General features: G+C 39.7%; 1 protein-coding gene across 1 annotated transcript in view; it reads right to left on the minus strand.

Moving 5' to 3' along the window:
• The window catches only part of kcna4 (potassium voltage-gated channel, shaker-related subfamily, member 4), a 68,108-nt gene that overhangs the window by 28,760 nt on the left and 21,338 nt on the right, over positions 1 to 18,010 (minus strand). The window lies entirely within an intron of this gene.

Below are 18,010 nucleotides of genomic sequence, written 5' to 3' on the forward strand. Positions count from 1 at the left end.
GCCTTTTTTGATTTGAATGTACTGGTTTATTTTCTCCACAACCCCCCCTACTTCTTTACTACTTCCAGCCCTGTCTATACTGTACTCTATAATTGCTACCGCTGCTTTAAGGAACTCTGAGACAAAACCTGCTTCAACATTAGGCCACACTATTATAATCCTATTGTACGGATCCAATCATTTTTACAATAATAAACAATACTCAGCAATTCTGTTCATGCTTAACTCAAATTGAAGGTAAAAACGCTCTTTTCTGGTACATCTGGTGCTCCTGGCCCTTTTTAAGTTCTAATCATTTAGCCATTCAATGTATTTACATTCAGTAGTTTTTATTGTTGGTAGCAGAGTACACCATTCTCGGGCAGAATTCGAATTGCCTTCACACACATTAGGGATTCACAAGAAACGATACAGCATGTAATCCAGCATTAGTGTTTTTAATTTTCTGTCATTGATATCAGCCTCGCTGTTTACTGTTCACTCTCCTACAGCTGTATCAGAGCTGTAATATTACAGCAAACCCAGCATTTCCTTCTGCTGCTGCTTCACAATAAAAGTGTTCACCTGGGGGTCTCTTTTATTGTGAAGATGTCATAGGAAATGCCAAAAATATTGAGCTGTGAGATGAGGAGCTGCTGGCAACAGGCCACATAACAACTTTACTGTGTCCTGCTGCTGTTGTGTTGAAAACTACTCATGGTATGATGGGGGAAAAAAAGCAAATTTTTGACTGACTTCTTTATTATTATCTACATGTACACAAGGAGATAATGAGATCGGTCGTGTATGTGCTTAAGTGTGCATCTCTGTGTCTGTCCACGGCTAATCTGGCATACTGCTGCACCAAACTGCATAATATTTTGGTTGCTCATTTATGGGTGCGTGCTCAAGGACCTCTTGTGGTGGCAGTGACTCTCGTTCTCAAAACACCTTTTATGGTCTGTTTGATAGCCTACTGCCCCTGACTGCTGACTCACTACTCTCAACCGATCCCCGGTCACTGTGTCCGTGGGGGAAAACACTTTGCTCGGTTTTATTGTTTTGGACGGCTAAGTGCATTGCTGCCGCTCAGCCGCTGCTCTGCGGCCAGATACACCCGCGCCTTTTTATTGGACATCAACCTCACGTTTACACGCGCATTGTCGGAAAAAAAAAAATAGACTTGAAGCCAAAATAAGCGCCTCAAGTCACGGTTACGCCCTAGAGACGGAGCTGAGCCGCGAGCCTGCACAGAGCCGGTGTAGACATCTGCAGAGATTAAAATGAGAGCGTGTTTGTTGAAGAAGATGTGTGAGTGAAAAACACGTCCGATAAACTTGCAGTCTAGACGAGGAGTTAGCCAATTCTGGGTTGTATTCATTCAATCAAACGTTACAGCAGTGGTTGTTGCAGAGATACCTGGCTGTGATCTGCACTCTACTGAATGCACCTTTCTAGTTATTTGTTTGGTTGCACTGCAAACAGACACACCAGCTGCTCTTCTGTTGTATTTCTGACAAACTAACTAACTAACTAGCTCAACAAGTGTTTGCTGCCTGCAGATTTATGGAACCTGTAATATGTAGCGCTTGCTGCTGTTACCACTGTATATACTGTATGTTACATGCATTCATTACATTCCTCTGTTCATACTTTTATCTACATACATAATGCATATTTGCCGGATTTATATCCTGAATAGCAGAAAAAAAAGAATGTGATTTTCTTTTGCCGTGAAATGCGAAGGGAAAGAATTGCTTGACATCTGGTCGAGGCAGCTGATTCAAACATTTGGACTTCATTAAGAGAAAAGGTGAAAGAGGTGGGAGGAAAAGACTTGGCTCTGCAAACAGCTGATGAGGGCGACTGAAAAAGGTCTTTTTCTCTCTGTGCTGCAATATTGCTTGATTGGACACTTGAGGTTAATTGCAGCGGTATAAAGGTAAGCGTGATTACTTGATTGATTATGGGCCAGCTTCCCGGACTGTCATTAAGCCTCATTCTGGACTCAAAAGTGAATCCTTCAGAGGAGAGTTTCTGTTAAAGGGTTACCTCAAAGTTTAAATGAGGGGGAGACCTACAGTTTAGGGACTTAGTCTGTGTGACTTGCATATTCTGTCTTTTCTTTCCTGTTTCTGTTTTTGTGATTTACTATCTATACGATTATGAGATTTAGAAATTTCAGGAACATATCAAGATGTCAAGGTTTTCTCCTCCAGATGGAGGAATATGAAATTAAATTTTTTTTAAAGCATCATAAAGTGCACTTACATATATAAGCAATGTTTCCTTTTTTTACCTGAAGGTTGGACACATTGTTTTCTATGTAAGCTTGCTACTGATTTACAAGTCAGGTTACAGCACTGAACTATTTTCCAGTGTCAATTAGAGCTGCAACAATTAATCCATTAATCGGTTGGTTGTCAACTGTTAAATTAATCGCCAAATATTTTGATAATCGATTAATCGGTTTGATAAAAAATTTTTTTTTAAAATAATGTGAATATGTTCTGGTTTCTTGCCTCCTCTATGACAGTAAACTGAATATCTTTGAGTTGTAGAAAAAATAGGACATTTGAGGACGTCATCTTGGGCTTTGGGAAACAGATTTTTCAGACATTTTATGGACCAAACAACTAATTGATTAATTGAGAAAGTAATCGACAGATTAATCGAAAATGAAAAAAAACCCTCTCTCTCTCTAGCAAAGCAGCAATCTGAACACATTCACCCCTGGATGGGCACTATCTGGCCACTGTACCATGATTACTTCTTCTGACTCCAAAAGGGCTTTCACACCAAAAGTGCAAGTATGACCTCACACAGAACAACGCTGTTATTGCCAATGAACAGAGCTGCTGTGTTCTCGCACACACCTGTGCAAGTCAAAGCACTAACTATGCTGATTTTCCTCAGTTTTTTTGCAGCCAAAGTTAAACTAAATTGAATGTTGACTCCAAATCTGACCTCCTTAACCTGTGTCCAATGGTATTCAGACATTGGTGAGAGACAGAAGTTACGATAGCGAACATTTTACTGTAAAGGCAAATGATGCAAAAGTTAAAGGTGTTATTGATAACACTTTTAAGTAGACAAATATTTAAAAAAAGAATACATCTACGGAGCCTTTAGAAAAGTGACGAATAAAAGTATGACTTTTCCTGAATTAATCATTTAAAAAATGTTGGCGGGTCCAAAAATGAGTGTTTTGTTTATCTCTTTGGAAGATATCTGGCTTGTGAGCCAATAGTAAAATGATGTTGGTATCACGTGGTACCTCTGGGTTGTCAGTTAGTGTGGAAAAAAGGGATAAATGGCTGAGATTGACAGTAAGTGCCTGGCTATGACTTGTTGTGAAGTAAATGCAACGGAACGGGGAAGGGAGAATGGGACATCTAGTGACTGAATGTTATCAATGTTGTCAATAGCACCTTTAATTGTGTTTCCATCTGAATTCTGACCCTACTGGGACTTAAATATATCAGAGAGGACGAGGGATACCTGCAAAGAAAATGAGTGTTGTGATTCTGTACACTCTGATTAATTATAGCAGTTTGCAGCATTTTATTTTGCTCCCCAGCTGCTCTTCTTTCTGCCCACTCATCACCTCGTGGAAACTATTCACTCCTAATGCACATTTGGTTTGAAATTGGCATAGACACATTTAGTGTGTGCTATAGGCATCAAGTGACATGCTTCAAATGATGTGACACAGTCTGTACGTGTGTGTGTTACATATTAATGTGGTCTGGGGATTTAAGAGATGTTCTCAATTCAGATACAAAAAGCAGAGTGCAAAAATTATAGTTTGAGCAGGAATTACTGAAGTCAAGCTCCGGTGGTCCCTCGACCAAGCAGTAGAAGTGAAAACATATTAAGTGAAATGTTTTTATTCGCCCACTTTGACTACAAGATGATTCTGTATTTTTCTCTTCCATTACCATTTTACATCAGTTGGTTTCTGCCTGGCTTCGCACATGGGATCTGTAACTCGATAACTCTTCAGATAAACACCTCCGATTACACAAACACACCTGGCACCGACTGTCGTTGGCTCTCGTTATCTGCTTTCTGTGTGTACATGTAATCAAACCTCACTACGTGGAATCGAAGTAGATAATAGGCAGGCTGAATGACGTCGTAGTAGTATGTTACAAATGATCTAAAGCTGTTTGCAACTCAACACTTAAACTAAATTCACATTATAACATATAACATATATGGGTATCAAAACCAACAGCGATCAATAAGCCATCGCTTTGTATTGTTGCAGTCTTGTAGAGGGACAATACCAAGCCTCCAGGAAGAACACCGAGCTTTAAAGCAAATTTTCGTAGTGGCCAAACGATGGTACTACAACTCCTGTGTCCTTCACGTGATGCCAGTGGGCCCAAAAATACTTTTTTCCCATAGACCTACACTAAGAAAGAGACATCTGTAAATCAACGGCTAGTTTTTTTTAGGTAAATTCCCAGTACAAACACTCTAATACAGGGGTCTCAAACTCGCGGTCCGCGGGCCAATTGCGGCCCGCAAGACGATATTTTGTGGCCCCCACCTTGATATGAAAGTTTAATGTTAGTGCGGCCCGCGAGTTTTTTTTTTTTGTTTTTTTTTAAAGTTATTTTTTGGGGGGCATTTTTTTCATTTTTATTGACAGGACAGTGGATAGAGTCTTGGAAAGGGGGGAGAGAGAGAGTGGATGCGGAGAGGGCCACAGGCCGGATTCGAACCCGGGCCGCCGCAGTCAGGACCAAGCCTTGTTACATGGGCGCCCGCTCTACCAACTGAGCTAACCAGGCGCCCTCGGCCCGCGAGTTTTATGTGAATGGCACTTTGCCGCGTTGTGTGTGGAAGATCCCTTTGTTGCGCGAGCCCGAGCTGAACGAACCTACCAATCACAGTGGGGTATATGGCTCCCGGGGGCGGGCAATCGGCCGGGCTTGATGCAAGCAGAGAAACATTTCACAACAACTATGGCAGCGCCCGTGTAACATCGCATAAGCTTGATTAAAGCTTGATTTATACTTCTGCGTTGAATCGACGCCGTAGCCTGACGTGCACCTCTCCAGAAATGTAACTACACGTCGTGGCGACGCAGACCGCAACAGCTGTGATTGGTCCAGTCTCTCAGCGATGCTGAGCGGCCAGGACCCCGGACAACCACAGAAAGTTCTACTTCTCTCTGCCTCCATCTTTTGAATGTTTGTTCACACAAATCGACTCAGATATATTTTCTCTTTTCGGCGTTCCAGTAATGTCAGTAAAAGTTCTGTGGTTCAACAGTTATTAGCTCCAACTCCGCTCAGTTTCTGTTTGTAGTACAAGAAGAAGAAGAAGAAGAAGGAAACTCATAGAGACGCCGCCGCCAACTAGCGGTTTGGTGGTGTAATTGCAGAGCAACACAAACACAGCAGGCACAACTTTATTGCGGAGTGACACCAAGTGGAATGAATATATGTCTTGTCACACAGCCCCAATCATGTCTTTTTCAAAGCCTGCAGTGAAGAGAAAGGTTGGTGACGAGTACAGACAATTTCAGGAAAAGTGGGAGACGCAATAGAGGCGATGTTCAGAAGAACCGTTCATGTTCTTCAATGTTCCATTCATGTTCAGGACAGTTCATGTTCAGAAGAACCGTTCATGTTCAGAAGAACCCATTCAAGTTAAAGAACTGTTAATAATGACGTTTGAGAAGATTTTTTTTTTTTTAACAAAGCTTTTTTTGTGGAATACCTGATGCGGCCCAGCCTCACCCAGACTCTGCCTCCAGCGGCCCCCAGGTAAATTGAGTTTGAGACCACTGCTCTAATAGTCCTTAGTTAAATCATTAGGTCCTAAAAGTTGTAAAATGCACTAATAGCTGAATACAGAGTTATTTCCCTTCCTCCGTTCATGTGAATGAGCAGTCTGGTCTCATACACCGTTCGTAGCAATACCTACGAAAAGTAGTGGGCTGTAATTCATGTACTGTATCCCACAAAATAAATTTGTGTGTAATTCACGCAATTGTGAACCAGGGAATATAAAGAGCGGCGCACTAAGGATGTGACGGTGTGGAAATTTTCCCACCGGTTAATAAACTTGTGACAACACCGGTGTTACCGATTACACCGGACATTTTGCAAGAAAAGGTGACGGTCAATATGTGTAGCGCGCTTACTTTCATCTTTACTGTCGAGTGGCTGTGTGTCTGTCGCGCACACTTCTGTGACCACTCCGTCCTTCTCGTGGCGATTACCTCATTAACTTTATGGTTCCCTTATAGCATTGGGTTTAAATCTGAAATATTGCCGCTTTTGCTTTTTGCTTCGACACCAAATCCTCTACCATCTCTCGGTCTGTCAACTCTCTCTCGTCCAGTGTGTGAAATCTGACACCTGCTGTTCTGAGCTGAGACCCCGTATGGAGCAGATGCATTCACTTTCTGTTTGTAGTATCCGTCGTCCGACTATCTATTGATAACATGCCACTGATACGCCAAAATGAACTAAATGGGTTTTATTTCTGTAAAAAAAGCAAAATGACGGTGGGAGCGGTAGGTACGTAAGGTTATCGGCGTGTGCCCGACCACCGCGTAGGGAGGAGGTCGCGGTGGTTGGGTGGGTCAAAAAACACCTGACTTTTGCCCAGGAAACCGGCGTTCGTGTCCCGTGTGAAACCAGAAGTCAGCGTTGATTTATTTGACACGTAACTTAAGTTACGCCATTTCCAGAGTTATTTTAAGCCAAACCGCGATCTTTTCCTAAACCTAACTAAGTAGTTTTGTTGCCTAAACCTAAGGAAGTTGACGGAAGTTTATTTTGAAAAGACTGTGCAAGTAACGAGCGGAAATTGACATTTTTTGCTGGACGTAAGGAAAAGTAACGAAAAAGGAGGACTATACGAACCGTTGCATGAGAATACGTTGGAATGGGAGGCGGGGTTAAAGGAAACGCTACTGCGCCTGCTCTCGACATAATGGATGTGGAAGATCGCCGGATGATCCGAGTAATTTTATACTCGGAAGTCGAGCTTTTTTTGCTTCATGCGCCACTGAGCAACTTTCACAAGAATTAATGGGGCCCCGCCTCGAACGCTGTATCCAGTTCTCTTTATACATCCATGGACAATACTGACATGATGCTAATTACAAGCTGCACGGTTCAGATGTGCTAGAATATCAAAGTCTGGTAATAAAATGTACCCATTTAAAATGAGATTGAAATCACCTCGCCCTTTATCTACCAGGAGCAGAGCCATTTTTATATTTGTGTTCATCTTCTTTAGTAGATCAATATATAGACTTAACTAAAAAAAACGAAAAACAATGAAGATTAGGAAAAGAGAGACCTATTTTTCTCGTGCTCATCCAGCAGAGTCATTGATCATTAAATGAATTACATGACAACAAAGAGCACACGGACCTGGAACCTGAAAGTCTACAAAATATGCATAACACATCCCAAACAGTGCACATAAAATGGCATTGAACCTCAGAGTAAGAAGGGTTAAAGACTGCAGCACATTGTTACAAACATACAGTGAAAACTCCCTGCAGAAGCACACAGAACAATCTGCATATAATCCTGGCGAAGCTGTTGTTTTTTTCTCCTCATGTGGCATCTACAGCCGAGTAGCTGCAGAAACATTGCAGACCCGAGAAGACGGGGCAAGCACCGCATTTAAATAGACATGGTGTAATATTCACAGTATAATGCATAATTCAGCCCCGCACTGTGGATTAAACCCTGCTCCCCAGCTGTTACGCAGAGACACTTAAAAACAGCATGCAGCACGACAGCCACGACCCTGAACTGTTACTGATATCATGAGGTGCCTTGTTGCTGTTTAGCGGCTGAATTTCACTCCAGAATGAACACCAGATTGAGTCGCATAAGAAAGTCATTCATATATTAGTATTTTTTAAGCCCTCCTGTTTGCCAGTCGCTGTTTGGAAAAAACTCTGCTCTCTGAAACACACATTTTCCAAACTGAGGGTGAGACGTGGAAAAAATACAGAATTACAGAAGGCGTGAATGTTCACACACAGATGTTTTTTTTACACTCACTCTTACCAAACACATGGCCACACACGCACACACACACACACACGCACATACGCACTCTTGAGGATAGTGTTTTCCATAGAAAAATAGTCCATATCAGAGATTCCAGTCCTTGTTGCCGTGACAATCATTACATCTACCCCAAACACAGGTTTCTTTCTTGTAACTTATGGTGCCCTCCACCCCATCCTTAGGGAGGGTGTTTTCAACATAATGCATGGGAATGCAACCCTGGAACAACATCACGTGGAGCCAATTGATCAAGTCTGACACACAGGGAGAGCCTGCTGTGCACAGGGAGGGAGGTTTGACAACAATAGATACACAAAAAAGAAAGAAACAAATATACTGTAGTACAAACCTCTGCAACACTGAACAAACTGTCGGTCTCATCTGACGACATCATACCAAATGATAACGGCACATCTGATGAGCTTAATGTAATGTGATGTCATCCAACAGTAAAGTAGAGTCGTAAAATCCTTCCTCTAGGTATTATAAAACACTCTGTGTTTCGGTGTCTTATAGACCTTCCATCTCATGGATCTGTTACTCCAGCCTGGTCGCACAAAAAATGCGTATGTATGACACGATAATGCGCAAGGCAAAAAGCGTGCAATAAGAACACCGTTCTTGCTTTTGGAGTGTCATCTGTACGCCATGTAGTCTGTACTGACTGCAATGTAAATACATCAGCGTGAATATGCTACGCTCAGAGCTAGTGATGCAGAATAAAAAGTGAGAAAGATTGCTTATGTCGGGTGTGAGGGGGGATGGATGGGTCCAACAAACACACGACTTTCAACCAGGAGACCGGTGTTTTGTTTTGTAAGTTATGTTACTGACGTTTGTGACGTGTTTTATGTACGGATGTTACGTTGTTTCTATACATATTGTACTTGATTTACGTATTTATTTTAAGGCTAACCATGACGTTTTTTCTAAACCTAAGTGACTTTGTTGCCTAAACCTAATTGAGTTGTTTTGTTGCCCCCTGCTGGTTCTGCACCTTCATACATGCATGTAACATTCACGCCCCCGCAAAACGCAACACTGACATGCTATCCTCCTGTGGACAAGCGGGTCTATTACATGCTTTGGCGTGTTACCGGGTTGGTAACTCAAACTGGACCTCCTGGATCATATCGTACATGTAGCAACACAATGACCAACGCTTTTTTTAGTGCTATTTCTGGTCAAAATAACCAGGACAATACCATAACCTACTGCATCAAAGTATAAATAATTGATGATAATATTCAGGAAATTTATATACAAGATATACAAAGCCAGCAGAGCATTAAGAGGTCTATGCATTATATTGTTCTTTAAGATGAAATCTGTTTGTTGCAACAAACTCTGCCGCAGTATCACAAGCTGTTGTGTGTCACAGTCAATGTGAAAGAATTGTAGAGGAGTTTTATTTGAATCCGACACTGTAAAACTTGTAAAACTTAATGTGCCATCTAGGAAAGTGTGCTGGGTTTACGACTGATTTTGATGCATAAACGGGGTGAAATGCATCACCTGCAGTGTGCCAGACTTTCACTGCCAGATCTATGCCATCTCTAGCAATCCAGGAGAAAGGTCTAGCTGAATACTCCATCGTTCTCAGATAGCTGGAAACAGAATAGATTTTTTTACTTTGTTCTTCTTGAAATCAGTCAAGAGTCGAGTTGCGGTTGATGAGTGGTTCTGTGGAGATGAAATGTTATTGAGGAACATCCGACATATGTGTTATGCACAGTTTTTCATGATTAGCATGTGGCTTCTGGGCAAGTTTCCTTTTAAAAATTCAATTGACCCTGGCAGGGAAAGCACAGGGGACCAAAATCAAATAGTCAAGTAGTGGAAAAGCTTATATCAGTGGCTCACATCGCCTCAGTCAGAGTGGCTGTTCCCTGATTGGACGTCTACAGTACATTTCCCAATGGGCCTCTTTATATGTACTGTACCAGGATACTCCTTCACACAGATGCTAATATTTGAATGTTTTAAATCATAAACTTTAAACCAATCTGTATTTGGCTATAGTTGCCCATAAAAATGATAACAAATACATGTGAATCATTTCAGAAAATCTGAATCTGTTAAAGGACCAGTGTGTGGGATTTGACGGCATCTAGTGGTGTGGTTGCAGATTGCAACCAACTGAGTACCCCTCTACTCACTCCTCTTTCTTTTTCCTTTAGGAGCAACGGAAGTCAGATGGCGGCTGGCGATACCGCGTTTTTGCACTCGCAAGTGTGTCGGAGAACTATGATGGCCTTCAGGTAACGTAAAAATGCAAGAGGCTCTCTCTAGAGTGTTTGGTTTGTCCGTTCTGGGCTACTGCAGAAACATGGTGGACTCTGTGAAGAGGACCTGTTCCCTCTGCTCATTCTAAGCTAACGAAAACACAACGACTCTTAGTTTCAGGAGATTATACACTAATGAAAACGTAGTTAAGTGTCACTCATGACACCAAGTGGTGCATAACATAGTGGTATACTGTAAGAAAACATGGTGTGCAAAGTCTGGTTTATTATTCATAGTAATTTTGTTACATCAAGTTATGTACTGGTATTGGTATTTTTGTTCTGTTGTGTTATTTTACAATACCTCCCTTTTTTAATATTACAGTGCCTAATGTATTTTGTTCGCATTTATACACGATTGCTCTATTTTAGAGGCAGCAGCCACCACTAGGATTAACAAGCAGTAGCGAGGTGGGGTCTTTTTGAAACAAATCCCGTCGCTGGCACAGCAGGAAATGCTGTACCTATTTTTAACCACAAACATGCAGTTTTTCAGCTGGGACACATGGGAGGGCTCCAATTAGCTCACAGGAAACCCACAGAGGCAAACACTGAGATAACTAATAATATGGCTTTCCCCGCATGCTGACACACTGCACCAGATGGAGAGAGAAAAAGCAACTCGACATGTCGAGAAAGAGCTTAGTTTGGGAGGCAGAATTTGATTCTCATTATAAGATGTTTATGGAATGAAAATTGACATTTCATATATCTTTATGGGTGAGAGCAGAGTACAATTTCATGTGTTATACGGTAAGCATTCACATGCTGTATTTAGAAGACAGTCAAGTCATTTTTATGGCCTTTTAAAAATAACAATTTGACTGGAAAGGAAAGCTTTCGGTTGTTGTGCTTTCACACTTTCCTGCAGCTCATACAAATTTATTCATTTTGATTTATTATGAATAAACTGCTACTCAAACTTGTTGAAATAAAAAGCACCTGGTAGATAAATACATCAAGTATCTCACTCAAATTTTCTTTCATTCATTGTTTAAGTCAGACATCATTGATTGACACTCTATTTTTTGCTTATTCATTCACTCTTCCTTTCATTCACAAACTCATCTACTGACTGATCCGCTGATTCATTCACTCTCACCCTTCACTCTTACCCATTGATTCTTTCTTTAAATTATCCGTTCACTCGCTCATATTTTTGTCTCTTTCACACACACTCATTCATTCATTCATTTATTTTTCAGCTCTTTTATTCATTCATTCAATCAATCAGATGTTCACTGGTTGATTATTGACTAATTCAATTCAATTCATTATTACCATCTTGCCTCCATATACTGACTCACACTTCATTCATCATCCATTCATTCTTAAATGCATTTAATTTATTCATTCACATGTTTAGTCATTCATTCACTGATATTATATAATAGAATAAAATAGTTAATAAAAGAATATATATACAAGTAAATATAATATCACTCACTCACTTGTTGGCATTTAGCCTTTCAAAAACAACATTTTCATTGCGGTCAAGAATCTATTTGCTCTCCCGCTTGACACACACAAAGGTAGCACGCACCTGTATTAACGAGGGGTCTAGCAGCAATCTAACAACACCACCAATTATATTTATTTAACCACAATAAGTCTATGTCGGCTCTAACGCTATTATAGTAAATCAATTAAGTTGTTACAAAAAAAGAGATGATATTATGTATCTGCATTCACTTGGCTAATCCGTCAAGATGTCATCACTTTATTCATATTAAAACTGACGAGTTTCATTCATTAAAGATATAAAAAAAAAAGACTAAATCATTTTTGTATCACACTGAATCAGCTTATTCAAATGAGGATTTTGTTCGAGGATTTGTATGACGTGAGTGATGACGTCAAGGGGGCTTAGCTTTTCTTAGATACAAGCAGGGGGGGGGAGACTTCAAGGAAAATAGCTTGGAACCAGTGCCCTAAAGGCTGTTATAGCTGTGACTGCAGCTAAAACACTGGACCACATTCATTCTCTTGTCTCTCTGTAATTCTGCTGTAATGTGAAGGTAGTTTGGTGTGTGTGACTGTGTGTCCTGTTAATTTCACAGTGGTTAAAATGAAATATACTTCTGTTTGAATGTTGCACAAAGGCTGCATCTTAATAAATACTGTAACTACTGCATTATGAGCTACATGTACTAGTTAGCCAAGATGACTTTAGCTAAATCACTGTCCTCAATATTGGAATCTACTTTGTGACCTCACCTTCACAGGTCAATTCTGACCAAACTTTATACTTCATAGAAATCCGCTGATCGCTGCTATCCCATTCAAATGAGTTGAATTTGGTGCACAATTTAAGTGTCATAAATACTGCCAGGTAAGACAGCTAAGATTATTCATTAACAAGAATGGTCTGAAAGAAGAGATTAAGGAGAAGGCATGATATTATCTGCACTGATGACAGATTTACTTAATTGTCTCAGTCACAGTTAAAGAGGCTGTAAGTAAGCGGTTCACACACCTTGTGCAGTTTAAAGGCAATACAAGTCCGTATAATCTGAAGTATAGATGGTGTCCTGAGATGTAATAAAAACTGGTGGAGACATCTGAAAAATATTTAAATGACAGGATTGATATAAAATCTTATTAACTTTTAACTTGTTCTGTGTGATTATCTGTCTGTTGCCTAACATTTAAGCAACACAACACACTCTATTCTATTTTCATTCAGTCAGTTTTGAGACATTTTATGCACCAGATATGGTGCGCAGAAGATCTCTGGCCCACACAAAAAGATAAAGTGGCTGCAGAAAAAAAATCAACAAATCAACCGTTTGTTACCAGTAAAAATTAAATGGAATTTTCCATCAGTGCTGTGCTAGCAATTCAAAACTGCCAACTACAGAGTCTAACGTCTAATGAAGAGGCAGAAAACCATGACTGTATAAAACCAGGAGTTGGCTGGAGGGAGAAAGGATTTACTGTTAGTGGCCTGAGAAGTAAAACAAAAATCCTAAAAGAGGACGTTGTGGTTTCTCTGCATAATCCAACAGACGTCAGTGAAAGGCTTCCAAAATAGCTGCGTGGACCTGGCCCAAGGAAAATGAAACGGCAAAGTCCCTTCAACATAAAGGCGTTTTTTACCCTGGGAGGTATGAGTGAAGCCAAAAACTGGTAACAGTTGTCAGCAGGGGGAAATTTCCACATCCTGTTAGCATTTACAAAACCAACTATCAAATATATGAAAACATAACTCTTCAGAAAAGCAGCCACTGAAAATAGCATTATATGTGTCCTGCTACTTTCATTTCTTCATCATAACATTTGAAGGGTCAACAGGCAAGGAGCACAACTATTTACCTCAAACTTGCAGAGACACTGGACCCACACTCATACATTTAACAAAAGCCTAAACCACACAGGCTAATGCAGTGCCCACTAAATCTAATTTAGAGGTTATTAATTTATATATATCAGCACAGAAATTAAAAATTAATTGCAGCTCTCGCCTCAAAAGAAGCCATCAAGAACACGCTAATTGGAGAGGCTCAGCACAGAGAGACGAAGAGCAGAAGGGCACGACAACAAATTATCTGAATGAGAGGTGAAGGAGCATAAATAAATTTAAGCCGACCTGCTGCAGTGAATGAAATCAAAAGGGAAACAGAAACTGTGGCAGCCAGTGGGAGGGTGTGTGCTGTGTGTAAGAGTGTGTGTGATCAAAGAGGGGAACAGAGAGGCAGGGGGGAGGCTGCGATGTGCCACTGAGGGAACCAGTCGAGCAGTTTGGTTAATCACACAGGTCTCCAGTTTACATTCAACAGATATTTGCAGAAGACAGAAGGAGAAGTTATTTGAGCAAACGTGGCAGCTAAAGTTAAATTATAACTGGTACCAGACACATGCACAGACATTTAGTGGACCAGTGGCTCAATTCAACCACTGTCCAGATGCTTCATCTTGATATCGGTACAATGTAAAGTTTAACATCAAACAGTATGTTAGTTTGTCCACTCCTGAAACGTGTATTTCCAACACATCCCCGTCTCCCACAAGTTACCGCTATTTACAACTAATTTGCAGCAGGTCTGCACCTGATTATTTTCATCATGGACTAACCTGCCAATTATTTTCTCGGTTAATCAACTAATTGTTTAGTCATCAGAAAATAGGGGTAGGAAAAAAATCGATACAGCATAGTATCGCAATATTTTGCGTGACAATATTGTATCGATACACTGATGTCAAGTATCAACCTTTTATTATTAGGGATGTCAATCAATTCAAATATTTAATCCCAATAAATCACATGATTTTCCATGATTATTCACGATTAATAGCAAATTAATCGCACATTTTTTATCTGTTCAAAACGTACCTTAAAGGGAGATATGTCAAGTATTTAATACTATTATCAACATGGGAGTGGGCAAATATGTTTGCTTTATATAAATGTATGTATATATTTATTATTGGAAATCAATTAACAACACAAAACAATGACAAATATTGTCCAGAAACCCTCACAGGTACTGCATTTAGCATAAAAAATATGCTCAAATCATAACATGGCAAACTGCAGCCCAACAGGCAACAACAGCTGTCAGTGTGTCAGTGTGCTGACTTGACTATGACTTGACCCAAACTGCATGTGATTATCATAAAGCGGGCATGTCTGTAAAGGGAAGACTCGCGGGTACCCATAGAACCCATTTTCACCCCTTTGAAAAATGGCCATGACAGTTTTTGCTCGCCAAAATTTAGTTCGGAGTATTATTTAGCCTCCTTTCCGACATGGTATGGTATGACATGGTTGGTACCGATGGTGTTTTCTAGTTTCATATGATGATGCCAGTATCTTCACTCTAGCTTTAAAACTGAGCCCGCTTTACATTAACTTTGACAGCCCTTATTATTATATAAACTATTAACCTCTGAACAATCTGACTGGTTCTATTCTGTCTTTAAGAGGTTGTAGTTGGCTTGAAGCTAGAGTGAAGATACTGGTAGCAGATGAAACTAGAAAACCTAAGGAATTGATGTTGTGTCAGCTTGTCAGGAAGAATGCTAAATAATGCTCCAAAGCTATGCTAAATTTTGGAAAGGAAAAACTGGCATGGCCATTTTCACAAGGGGTCCCTTAACCTCTGACCTCAAGATATGTGAATGAAAACTCTCAGATGAACAGAGTGAAAACTGTTTCTTATTACATAAAACAGATGTTGAGAAACTGCATAATTTGCAGTTGAAAAAATGCATAAATCACAATGTATTGCAATATATCTTCCTGCAATACTCAGCATATCGCAAAATGTTTAAAGTCGCAGAAAGATCGTACCGTGACTTAAGTATTGTGATAATATCGTATCGTTGGGCCTCTGGTGATTCCCACCTCTATCAGAAAACAATGAAAAAATGTCCATCAGAGTATCCTAGAGCACGAGACGCTTGTGTGACCGACAGTCCAAAACCAAAAATATTCAATTCACTATAATGTAAGACCAAAATGCAGTGAATTCTCACATTTGAAAACCTAGAACTCTAAAATGTATGTCGGTTTTTGCTTGAAAAAAACAACTCAAATGACTAATCGATTATTTCAATATTTGCCCATTCATTGTCTATTGATAATTGACTGAACAAAATGAGGAAATGTTGTTAATTAACGTATCGGCCAAGTATCAAATTGTTGATATTGAATGTATCAGTAAAATGTTCACTGACAATGTATTTCCATTTTTTTCCCTACAATATCTTCTCTTGCAATTTAATATCTGCTTGTAGTAACTACAGCATTATTAAAGAAACAGTTTGACATCTTGGGAAATAAGCTTATTTGCTTTCTTGCCGAGAGTTAGACGATAAAATTGCTACCAATTTCATGTCTGTATGGTAAATATAAAGCTACAGCCAGAATCCGGCTAACTTAGCTTAGCATAAAGACTGGAAACGGTGGGGAACAGCTAGCCTGGCTCTGTCCAAAGGTAACAAAATACTCCTAACAGCACCTCTAAAGCTCAATAATTTACACATTATGTTTTATTCGTTTTATTCCGTACAAAATCCTTTGTGTAAAAATGACAATTTGTAGTTTTACTGGGCGTTATGTGCCGGACTGTTTCTGGCTTGGACCAGTTAACTGGGAGCTTCATATTTATCGTACAGACATGAGAGTGGTCTCAATCTTCTCATCCGACTCTCAGCAAGAAAGGGAATATTTCCCTAAATGTTTTTAGCAATTATGTTTAGGCACTCACAGCAATTGGTTGGAAAGATGGATTAATGCAGAAAAAGTCAACAGTGACGTGAAACATGATATAAAAGGTGTTTACTTTAACATTTAACCAAAACCACAATCTTTATAATCTTAACCAAAGTGCTGCACTTCATACTCCCAACATGCAACCCAACAACCGCTCTACAATTTCTGTATGAAAATAAAAAAAAGAGTAATTGAACATAATCTAGGCAGCAATTACATTTCCTGTCACGTTACTGGGAAAACAAATTAGTAGTATACAAACACAATATCTTGTGTACAGAACTGAAAAACAGATATGGAGAAAAAAAACATTTCAAGTGTGTAACAATTGGTTGGTAGATATTTCACTTGCAATGATTCACCCGTTGGCCAGCTGTTGCTTTGAATTAATTTCTTTAAAATGCTCTTCCTTCCCCACGGCTCTCTATTTCTGTTTACAGTGACAATGCCCTGAAGAGAGAGGCGACAAGGACAATGTGCAACACCCACAATGATGTTCCTTTTATAAAGCTACTTTAACCTTCCCTAACCAGTGAACAATTACCTCATTATGCTGTTAAGCAAATATGAGGCCCAAGATATCTAATGCAACATGGTGAAATCAGTGAAAGAAACACTATAAATACTGAAAGTGTCCCCACATACACACTAGAAAGATTCAACAGTTAAAACACATGACCACAACATCGTCACCATGCTGTTCACTCCATGTTAAAATGCAAGTGTCAAGCAAACCAATAACTGCTGAGTAAGTCACCTACATGAGCCATCCATCCTGTCATTATCTATACCCAAACCAAGGACCTCCTTGCTGTGTGATGATAGTGTTAAACACTGAGCCTCAGTGCCGTTCCACCTACATAGTGATAACTACATTGTGTGCATTCTCACACAAAGAAGAAGATGCACTGTAGACACACAAAAAGTGAGAAGTTCCTCCAGTCACTGACAGAACTGAGTTCTGGTACTGAAGGTGAGCATCATCGCTCGTTGAATAGGTGTTTGGGCGGCTTTCTTAAAATAATAATTAAAAGAATAACAGAGGCAGGAGCAGTGACAATAAAACCATTAATATTTGTAATAATTATAATTTCTTTATTCTGTCTATTTCAGCCACTTGAAGTCACGTTTGCAAGCAGCACTTCACTTACTACTAATGCTCCACGTGGATTGCTTGAAAAAAAAAAAATTAAGTTACATTTTTTTTTTGCATTGAGGGATGATTTGAGTTATTGAGGATTTTTTTTCTGCACCAGTAGCCATGTTTCCATTCACATATTTATATTCGCATTTTGAAGTATCACATTAGAAAAGCTGTATGGAAACGGAAAATTCGATAAAAAAAAAACAAATTACGCTTGCTTGAGGTGGTTTTGGCCTTTATAAAAAAATAGTTGATGCGCTACATGGATTATGGAAACGCTTTTGCCAAATAAATTCAGACATAGGTAACATTTAACTCACATGAC

The sequence above is a fragment of the Sebastes umbrosus genome, chromosome 2, assembly GCF_015220745.1.
Source record: "Sebastes umbrosus isolate fSebUmb1 chromosome 2, fSebUmb1.pri, whole genome shotgun sequence".
In the NCBI taxonomy this organism is placed as follows: Eukaryota; Metazoa; Chordata; class Actinopteri; order Perciformes; family Sebastidae; genus Sebastes; species Sebastes umbrosus.